This window comes from Podarcis melisellensis (assembly GCF_964234715.1).
Source record: "Podarcis melisellensis genome assembly, chromosome: 5".
NCBI lineage: Eukaryota > Metazoa > Chordata > Lepidosauria > Squamata > Lacertidae > Podarcis > Podarcis melisellensis.
In genome coordinates, this window is record NC_138537.1 from 83,011,663 (window position 1) to 83,022,857 (window position 11,195).

At 41.6% G+C, this 11,195-nt stretch overlaps 1 protein-coding gene across 1 annotated transcript in view; it reads right to left on the reverse strand.

Annotated features, from left to right (window-relative positions):
• The window catches only part of LRMDA (leucine rich melanocyte differentiation associated), a 733,109-nt gene that overhangs the window by 411,216 nt on the left and 310,698 nt on the right, over positions 1-11,195 (reverse strand).

Here is an 11,195-nt window from a genome sequence, read left to right on the forward strand (position 1 = left end):
CAATCTGGGAGGAAATCAAGTTGGTATGATGATAGTGTTATACGATCTGAAAACTGGATTGCCGTCAGCAACTTAAGTACCACATTTTGCAACAGGTGAAATTTCTGCACATTTTCAAAAGACAGTCCACTACAAACCAAGTTATAATAACCTAATCCAGATGTAGCCAAAGCATATGGATATGTGCTAAGGAAAGATCCACCTTTCCTATGAAAGGCTGTAGCTAGTACACCAACAAGGATTGTAAAAATGCTCCTGGTCACCCAAGAATGATTGGAATGCTATCCATCAGACTATATCGAGATTGTAGTGCTTCCTCCACATGACAAGTTGTTTATTGTTGATTCTAGAATTCTATCACTGTTTTTAAAAATTACAAATTTTGCTTTGCATTTCCCCTTAAGACTCAATTTTTGCAAGCAGTTGTAAATCCAATATAATTTACTACAAAATACTTTCAAGTATAACCTGGAAATTGTAGTGCAACACCAAAATATATGCAGAGAGAAAAATGGGGGAAGGGGACTAAAACCACAGCTTCTTTAATAGCTATAATGTTTTGGGACATGTGAGAACTTCAGGCAAACAATAGTTCATCTGGGCTGAAATAGTATTCAGCCATCTGGAGTCCAGCTAAAGCTTGTGAAGCAGCTCCATTCTGCCTACACAGTCTTAACTTACAAGCTATGAAATCATAATAATTTGTTCATTTTATAACCACCCCAGAAATGTTACCTATTGCAAAAATAAAAGCAACTTTGGTATGGTTTGGTTGTTTTGTTTTTGAAATTGATAATGCTTTACTGGGTAAATATGATTGGTTTCACTTCTCATTGTTATAAGTCTGCAAATGATAAGCAAATAACGGCTTTTTTATATACTTTGCTTTGATGTTTCCTTTACAATGAAATTAATGTAAGCTATGCATATAGTTATGTAACTCACAGTAAATGGTGGACAGCAAACTTTGGCAGAAACTGAAATACAGCAAAACAGAATCAATGCTGATTGTGACAAATATAGGTTAGAATAGAAATTGTTGCCTTCTTACAGCCCTAAACAGACTGTATCTGAATGTTCTTAGTTTTATCTCCCCCATTACTTCTTCCTTTTATGCCATGTTTACTGGATTATACAACAGTGCGGCAGCAACTCTGTCTCCTTCACTTAGTAGCATTTAAAGCCCTTAAAAAACAATATAATATTTGCTATAATATTAGTAACAGCAGCTACTAAAACTACAATTTATTTCACTGCCTTCTACTCCCACTTATCTTATGAAAGTTTGTTCCAAGAAAGTTTGAGATCTTCTGCTTTTAACAGCAATACCATTTATCTATCTATTTATGCCTGCAAGAGCTGTAAAACCAAAGTTCCTTGTTCTAATAGCATAAATTAAGTTTAACCAATTCAGACTTGAGTGAAACCTTTATTCCACTGAGGCGATTTATTTATGATGAGAGGAAGAAGTTGAATCAAAACACCCATCCCACAGTCACATTGTAGGAGAAAAACATCAGAGTCATTGAGTGTACCCATGAACACACAGTGCACAATATTAGGGTCATGCCTGCTGCACTGCTCTCAGCCTCCATTCATTAGAAACCAGTTTCTGTGCCCAACTCAAAGATGTGCGATCTGTACCCTGCAAATATGGATTGTACTGTAGGCCCCTGTGCAAATCAGATCTTGAACACACTGGAAGCAGAAGCAATGCAGCTACACACACACAAACAAACGCACACACACACAACCTATACAGGGCAACAGAAGCAAATTGTATCACTTCTGACCACCTGAGCAGAAGGCTACTGTTACTGCTGGAAGCTACTACTACAGTTTGCTTTTGCTATTTATAATTTTCTACCTTAGCTGACAAAGGTTAACTATAAAAGACTTTCCCCTGCTCGGTTTAACTGTAATGAAAGCAGACTTAATAGAACACCAGGACATAAAGTGATGACACAAATATCAAATCTTCCTAATAATAAGACTCTTCCTAGTTACTCGGATCAATAAGCTTCCAGTGCTAACGGAAAAAACCCCAGACACTTCAGCACAAAGTAAAATAAAATTTGTCTTATGAAAGACCTGCTTCCAGAAGTTAATTTGAAGAGACTGACTTCTTGAAGCAGATACCATTGCTTGTGTTGCTACAAAACCAATGGATTCTGCACAGTTCTGTTAACCATCAGCAATTATCTTCCTGTCAGAGCTAAAGGTAACAAATTTCCCCATATCCAGCAAGGCTATATCATCAACCGGACACCGGCATCATTTGACGGAAACTAAATCACTACACCAGCCAACAGCTCTGACAGACAAATGTGCTGCCTCGGAAAATCTAGGCCTATCACTCGGGCAGTGAGGTGGGGGTGGGGGAGTAAGGGTTCTCTCAGCTTTCTGAGAAGAGATTAAATGTTGTAGATTCTGTAAGTACAGTACAGAGGAAAATCCTAAATATGAGAATTATTAATGGACTTTAGACTGGTCTTTTTAATCTGTTGCCAGCACATGCTCATCTATTTTACCTTGATCTGCCTTGTTTCCTGACGGACAGAAAAGGCAGGAACTGTTCATTATCCTAGCCTTAATCAGAGCCAGCAGTGGAAGAACAATGTAACCCTACCTATCATATGGAGAGCATTTTAGCACTCACTGTTCTTTTATAATGAAGATTGCGTAATAAAAGATACCGCTAATATGTCCTGTCCTTATACCAGACAATAACATCCAGTTCACAGTATGCTACATAATGGGGATATCAGTTTCTAACCTGCTCAAAAACCAAATAAAGCATTATCACATTGCAACTGTAGCTGGGCTGGAATTTCCTGTTAAGCTGTGGTTAGAGCATACATTCCCTCTTCACAGAAAGGGGGAAAGACAGAGAGAGAGAGAGAGAGAGAAAGAAAGAGAGAGAGAGAGAGAAATATAGTACAATGGATCAGCCTATAACAACAAACCTACTAAATGCAGACTTCATTTTTTGATAGACAAAATATTAAAGGTAAGTTACATGAGAATCTTTGCAAACGGCAAATGATTACTAAACCAGAAGCAAATTAAAACGGCTCTTAATTGGCATGCTAGTAAGCAGTGTGATTTCCCCTTTGATATCACATTAATCATAGACACCATTCTACGTGGGTGGAAAATCTTGGGGAAAAAGATCAGATGGCTACTAAGATTGATAGTGAGATATGTAGCCTCACCACTTTAGGTCGCTGGCTCAGATCTGGAACAAGGTAAATAGTCAGTTCAAGTTATTTCTGTTGAACAACTGACCAGTGATCTCAGTGAAATGAGATACTACTAGATTAAGAGCTGGTTTGACATCTCTTTTTATAGGCATATATCTTAGCCCCTGTCAAGATTCAGGTAAGGAAGATTTAAGGATGTTTAGTTGCATGTGTGAATATTTCATTTCCTACCAGTGACCCTACATTAAGGGCAGCAGGTGTATATAACCAAAATCTACTTGCCAAACATTTTTTTTTATTTTTTTTTATAGAATAACAAACAGTTTCTAACCACAATGTACTCCCAAAGCAAAACATAAAAACATAAGGCCAATGGCCCATCTAGTCCAGGAATCTGCTCAAGGGATGCATGTGGAAACCTGCAAGCAGAAAATAAGCACAAGAGAGCTCTCCCCTCCCATGATTTTCAGTAACTGGAAACATTGCTCCTTCCAACTGTGGAGGAAGAGCATAGCCATCTTAGCTAGTAACCATTGAGAGCTCTCTCCTCCAGGAATTTGTCTAATCCTCTTTTAAAGGCATCCATGTGGGTGGACCCATCACTGCCTCCTGGGGGAGCAACTTCCATCGTTTAACTATGTGCTATGGACGCAGGTGGCACTGTGGGTTAAACCACAGAACCTAGGACTTGCCGATCAGAAGGTCGGCGGTTCGAATCCCCGCGACGGGGTGAGCTCCCGTTGCTCGGTCCCTGCTCCTGCCAACCTAGCAGTTCGAAAACACATCTAAGTGCAAGTAGATAAATAGGTACCACACTGGCGGGAAGGTAAATGGCGTTTCTGTGCCTTGCTCTGGTTTTCCAGAAGCGGCTTAGTCATGCTGGCCACATGACCCAGAAGCTGTACGCCGGCTCCCTCGGCCAATAAAGCGAGATGAGCGCCGCAACCCCAGAGTCGGTCACGACTGGACCTAATGGTCAGAGGTCCCTTTACCTTTACCTTTTATGTGAAGAAGTACTTCATTTCATCCGTCCTGAATTTTCCAATACTCAGCTTCATTGGATGTCCATGAGTACCACTGTGAGAGAGGGAGAAAAAATCTCCCCTATCCCCTTTCCCAAAGCCAAGCATAATTTTCTAAACTTCTATCTACAGTATCCTTTTTGAGGTGAAGCAACCAGAACTGTATTTCTGGAGAAAGTGGGGTACCAGGAAAATGCCAACCTGTGCCCAGAAAGAGGAGGTCAAAAAGTAAGCCCTAGGAATGTTATTTTATTTTACTTTTTGCCTCAATATGCATCATTACATTAGGTGCATGTTTGCTTGCTTGCTTGCTTGAGACAAGGGCCATGTGAATGACTGTGCCCACCCTGCTCTTCAAAAGGAGAGCCAAGGGGACATTTCAAGTACTGAGACAACATCTTAGCTTAAGCCTAGTCATGTACCTGCTTCTGAATTGCTGAGCTGCGTAACCTGTAATCTGATCAATGTTTAAACTGTGTAATGACTTTTGGAATAAAGTCTTTGAGGAATCATTGAGCAAGGAATCCGAGCACTGTCTCTGAGAGCAGGAAGCAGGACAATGAAGGCTGCAGAGGGCCCCTTATGGGTAGGATAGGAAGCTGAGGAGAAAGAAGGACACCAGCCTCTTATCGTATTCCTTTATAATAATAATAATAATTTATTATTTATACCCTACCCATCTGGCTGGGTTTCCCCGGCCACTCTGGGTGGCTTCCAACAAAACACCAAAATACAATAGCCTATTAAACATTAAAAGCTTCCCTAAACAGGGCTGCCTTTAGATGTCTTCTAAAGTTTGGTAGTTATTTTTCTCTTTGACATCTGGTGGGAGGGCGTTCCACAGGGTGGGTGCCACTACTGAGAAGGCCCTCTGCCTGGTTCCCTGTAACTTGGCTTCTTGCAGCGAGGGAACCTCCAGAAGGCCCTCGGTGCTGGACCTCAGTGTCTGGGCAGAACAATGGAGGTGGAGACGCTCCTTCAAGTATACTGGGCCGAGCCCGTTTCTATTCCATCCCTTCTTCTTAAACTTTCTATCCTTCCTCCATGGTTATATCCCCCAAGCTCTCATTCTCTCTCTTCTTTTACCCCAATTTCCACTGGCTGAGGAACAGACTTGGTGGGGGGGGGGACCTGTCCCCTGTCCCAGAGGAGCTTATCTATTAAGCAACATGACTATTTATTTATGTATACCCCATGCCAGATTCTGTGTCTTGGTCACTTTGAAGTGTACAATAACCATAAACCAGGAAAAACACCGACAAGGGTGGTGGAGGGGAGAGGAAGGAGCACCAGGTGCTTGAAGAAAGATAAGAGCTACTGTAGTGGTTGATGCACTTGATGAAACCTGAAGGAGGATTATTCCAAAACATGCGCCAGAAATCTAATAAATAAATAATAAAGGAAACAATGGCTTCAACTGCGCAAGGTAAAAATAGCACAAGTTCAGTATGCCTAAGATGCGATCGCCAAAATGAAATTGTTCGTTATCCATTGGTAGGAGGTCTGCACAATGCAGACTTCAAGCTGCCTACATATCTAATCCAGTCCCACACAGGGACTTGCGGCTGTTTTTGAAAGGGACTTTGCACACAGTTAAAAGCAAGTGATAAATATTTTGCACATTTGACCCATCAGTAAATCAAAATGTTTATTGTATGCTGAAAAACAACCCACACCCCCCTTTCCTACTTTGCCAGAGTACAGCAACTGAAATATGCTGCCCTAATTTTTTCCCCCTTTCATAAATTATTTTTTTCACAAGCAACCAAATGTGTTTTATAACACCCAATATCAGCCACAGAAAGCAGTTGCTATGATAGTTCATAACTGGTCAGGTGGGTTACTAGCTGCCTTTAACTTCCAATAAGCAGCTAACTAACAAACCATCCATTACTTACTTCAGAGAGATTAGAGCTTAAGCATAAACTTGATTACATGCTATAAATGTGAGTAATTTGAAATGTTATTGGTTATTACAGAAATATACGGTAATAATTTCCTCTTTAATGAAAGGCAGCATGTTTTTAGTGGCCCCTAGTTTCTTGTTTAGGCTTTAGGAAGGCGATCGGTGTATGATTAACAGCTACTTTTGCATGATAGGCATCTGGGATGAGATGGCATAAATGGATGCTCACCACTTAGCTGTATCATAAAAATGCAAAAATACCGTCATATTTGTATGATAAACACAAAGTTTATAGGCAACACTCTTTCTGCTCTCCTCCAAACTGCTCGTAGCTCAGTAGGTGCTCTGCTTTTTGCTTGCCTGAAAGAAAACCACACATTTCAAAAGATTGAAATGTCTAACCCAAGTTACGTTTACACTGAATTTAAACTCACTGCTTGCAAGCCAAGAGATGTGCTTCCCCTTACTACAAAATGCTCTTTCAAGGGTTTACAGGGGCAAACCCAAGCCTGCCTAGAGGTCTTACACAACCTAGCCTTCTAGTATCAGAAATGTGTGACCTCAGTATTGAATCAGTAGCTCATGTGCCTCCAGCTTGCACTCTTTATTACCCCGCTACTACTATCCAGACCAGGTCGCTCAACCATTGCTACTGTGCCCTTTCTTCAAGATAATCAGGTGACAACAAAAACTGCAAAATAAAATAACATTAGCAGGGTCAACTAAAATAAGATCTATTATTTGATTATTGATGAAAACCTCCAGAACGTATTTTGTATGGTTAAGTTTTTACCTCTATCTTCAATACATTTTATTTTATTTTATTGCTATGGCTACTGGCCGATGCAAATAAAGATTCTTCTGATTCTGAATCTGAACGTGTGGCCTGTCTGTGGCTTTATAAATACAAAGGCTGTTTTTTATATATGTGGAATAGTAAGCACACAGAAACTGAGCGCCCTGTTTCTATTTTGTAAAGCTATATCTGAAGCCACTCTTAGCGGTGAGGGAAAGGCACTATGCATTTACACAGGCACTTTCTCTTTTAGTAGCAGTTGTGCATTCCAGTAGTCCCACTGGATTGTTCTTTCTATACAATATTTTTGAGTCAGGAATGACCAACATAAACCAGTTTCTAAGCATGAAACAGATAGTACAATGCCACATGAAGATCACAGCACACCCTACTGTTTCCAGATACTGTACAGGTATAACTGTATGATGACTTATGGTACTTCCGTGAAACAAGAAATAGCACTTTGCAGACACAGAGACATGCTTTATTCTAGGCGTTTCTAGGCAAGCTTGTTTCTCCTGCTCTGGAACCTAGGAACCAGGAGTGCCAACTTGAATAAAATATTGCGGGGGGGGGGGGAGGTAAGCCCCACCCCACATAACTGATCACATGACACAGTGCACACACACCATTTGAATGGCAATGCACCCTCAAATATTTTATTAGGGGAGGGTGAAGGCTCCTCGGCCCCTAGGAATTGGCTCCTATGCTAGGAGCCAAACCAATGGCTTCAAGTTACAGGAAATGAGATTCCTGACTGAACACCAGGAGGAACTTTCTGACATTAAGAACTGTTTGACAGTGGAACAGACTCCCTCGAGTGGTTGTGAACTCTCCTCCACTGGAGCTTTTAAAGCAGAGGTTGGCTGGCCAACTGTCATGGATGATCTAATTGAGATTCCTACATTGCAGAGGGCTGGACTAGAGTCCCTTCCAACTCTACAAGTCTAGGCATCTATGATTCTAGAGCCTTGCTTCTGAATTGTGATGGGGCAACAAAGCAGGTGGCCTGTATTTATTAATAACATGGACAAATGACTATGGTATTTTATTCCCTTTCTCTCTAGCGCAGCTGTCATTATGGACTGCAGCAGCTAGGTGACAAAGCATGTATTGTGCATTCATAAAAGCCCAGGGTTCAATCCTTGGCTTCTTCAGTAAAAAAAACAAACAAAAAAAAAACCCACCTCTGGTTACAAGGGCTGGAAAGAGCCTCTGTTTAAGACATTGGCAATACTTGCCCTACAGGGACCCGCGGTCTTTATTGGCGTAAAGCAGCTACTCATGTTCAGGCATTTATGGACGGTAGTTTCCCATCTGCCAAGGAAGTGCATTCATTCATTCATTCTTTTCCCAGCCTTCCTCTCAAAGGAGCCCAAGACATCAACAACAAGTGATAAAACAATGAAAACATATTTTGAAAATTCCCAATACAGTGGTACCTCGGGTTAAGAACTTAATTTGTTCCAAAGGTCCATTCTTAACCTGAAACTATTCTTAACCTGAGGTACCACTTTAGCTCATGGGGCCTCCCACTGCCATTGCGCCGCCACTGCCCGATTTCTGTTCTCATCCTGAAGCAAAGTTCTTAACCCGAGGTACTATTTCTGGGTTAGTGGAGTCTGTAACCTGAAGCGTCTGTAACCTGAAGCATCTGTAACCTGAGGTACCACTGCACAGTTGGAAATTGGGGGGGAAACTCAAAAGAGTAAGGTCTTTAGTAGGCAGTGAAAAGACAAAGGAGATAGTGTGTGACACACACGGTCACAAAGAGACACAAACTAAAAAGCAACTGTGGCTGAAATGGACTGTGGAGGAGGGAGAATTGTTTTTAAGCAGAAGCACTGTGGCTTATGTCTAGAATGAAGGGTTTTTTGTTTTTGGTTTTTTTTAGTGTGCAAGAACTATTGTTTCTCCGGACATGAGGTTGCCTCCCGTCAAAAATAATGACCTCAGCTTGGAGCTGCAGGTATTACAGCCAACAGTAAGTCAATTTTTCAACCTGTGGGCCTATCACTTATATTTTGGCTAGATGTGCAATGCTATGAGTGCTATAAAGTTTTTACTGCCGGGAGTTTTGGATGACCACATTACTCACAAATGGCAAAGTCACTAGTGAGTTATATAAGCCTTCCCAAACAAGTGGCAATAAAAAAAGATTCTAGCGGACACACACACACACACATCTCCTCTTCAAGGTTTTGTTTATATAGCCTCTTTTATACTTCATCTTCACAGCTCATCTTCCAGTAAACCTCAGTTTGTAACTGAAAATGACCATTTCCTGGGGGAAATGGTTTGACACTGACCTTTAGCTTTCCCCTATCCTAACTGCTCTCAACTGCTGTCAAGAAGGGTTTAACTTCTAGTGTGGACAACAGAACAACTATCGAATGCAGATATTATATGGCTTAAGTCCAATAAATCCTCAACTTTGCATAGCACTGTGGAAACAGCGTTGTCCATTTTAGGCTAATGGATGTCAAGCATTGGTGTGTTTTTTAACACTGGAGTTATTTCAGAAGTTTTGCGTGTATTAATAATATACACTTTAAAGATATGTTTCACAGAAGACAAGGGATCTTATGACCTATACTCTCACAGAAATACTCAACAGCCGCCTGCCAGTGAAGAAGAAGCTGCACAGCCAAATGACAGAGTTGCAACAAATAGGAAGATGCATATGCAGGCCTGCTTCAGAGTTCAGGCTCTCATATACATACATGATTGTCTGTAGAAACACATAGGATGCTGTGCGCTTCATAAGCCACCAAGAAATGTACAGAAACACCGCTTTGTGAACCTGCACCTCCGTATAGATCACTTTTTCATGTGCTGTCATGCTGGCTCCTCTTCAGGGTTCCCAAAAGGTTACTTGAAGAATTTCCTTTCCCCATAAGTGCCAGCTCAAATGCTGCCATCTGCAGTTCCACATCTGTGAGGTGTCCATCTTAGTGTGGCAGCACCTATGACTTGGTAAAAAGGTAAAGGGACCCCTGACCATTAGGTCCACTTGTGACCGATCCTGGGGTTGCGGCGCTCATCTCGCTTTATTGGCCGAGGGAGCCAGCGTTTGTCCGCAGAAAGCTTCCGGGTCATGTGCCTAAGCCGCATGACTAAGCCGCTTCTGGCGAACCAGAGCAGCACACGGAAACGCCGTTTACCTTCCTGCTAGGTTTACCTTCCTATTTATCTACTTGCACTTTGTGCTTTCGAACTGCTTGGTTGGCAGGAGCTGGGACTGAACAACGGGAGCTCACCCCGTCGTGGGGATTCGAACTGCCGACCTTCTGATCGGCAAGTCCTAGGCTCTGTGGTTTAACTCACAGTGCCACACGGCCCCTTGGTACTCCCTGCCTATTAACATTAGGCCATGACTCAGTGGTACCTTGGTTTACAAACACCTCGGGTTACAAACACTTTGGGTTACAGACTTTGCTAACCTGGAAGTAGTACCTCGGGTTAAGAACTTTACCTCAGGATGAGAACAGAAATCGCGGGGCAGTGGCATGGCAGCAGTGGGAGGCCCCATTAGCTAAAGTGGTAGCTCAGGTTAAGAACGGTTTCAGGTTAAGAACGGACCTCTGGAACGAATTAAGTTTGTAACCAGATGTACCACTGTAATGTTCTTGATGTCTGCTAAATTAGCAAACGTACCCAAACATATAATTAGTTGTGTATAATTGTTCTAAATTTTTTGATATTGTATCGTATGTTATATACACTGCTTAAAGATTTCTCCCCAAAACGTATGCTAAGACATGCCAGTGGGTCTGCTGCCAGAAGAGAACCATAATTGTCTTTGATAAAAATTAAAAACTAACACATTATACCACTTTTTAAATGTGTTTGTGGGAGGGGGTGGGGAAGGGGGGGTTATTGGTTTGTATGCTTCTTTGTTCTTGTCAGGGGTCCCTTTACCTTTACCTTTAGTGTTTTTATATTGTATTTTTATGTTGTGAACCGCCCTACGATCTACAGGTGAAGGGTGGTATACAAATTAAATAAATCAATCAAAACCAACTTATTTAGTCTGGTCTCACACAATCCTTCTTTCAATACTATCTGGGCCTGTCATAGATAGCAATAGCATGGAATTAATGGGGAAACATGCAAAACAAATAATAAAGCTGAATAAATCCACCATTAAGGTACTATATCGTGCGAAGAACACGACACAAAATACAATGGCAATGCGACACCAGACACCAGTCTGGAGGGGCCCCAAGAAAGGGAGGTGCCTAGAAAACAGGTCACCTGGAGATGTC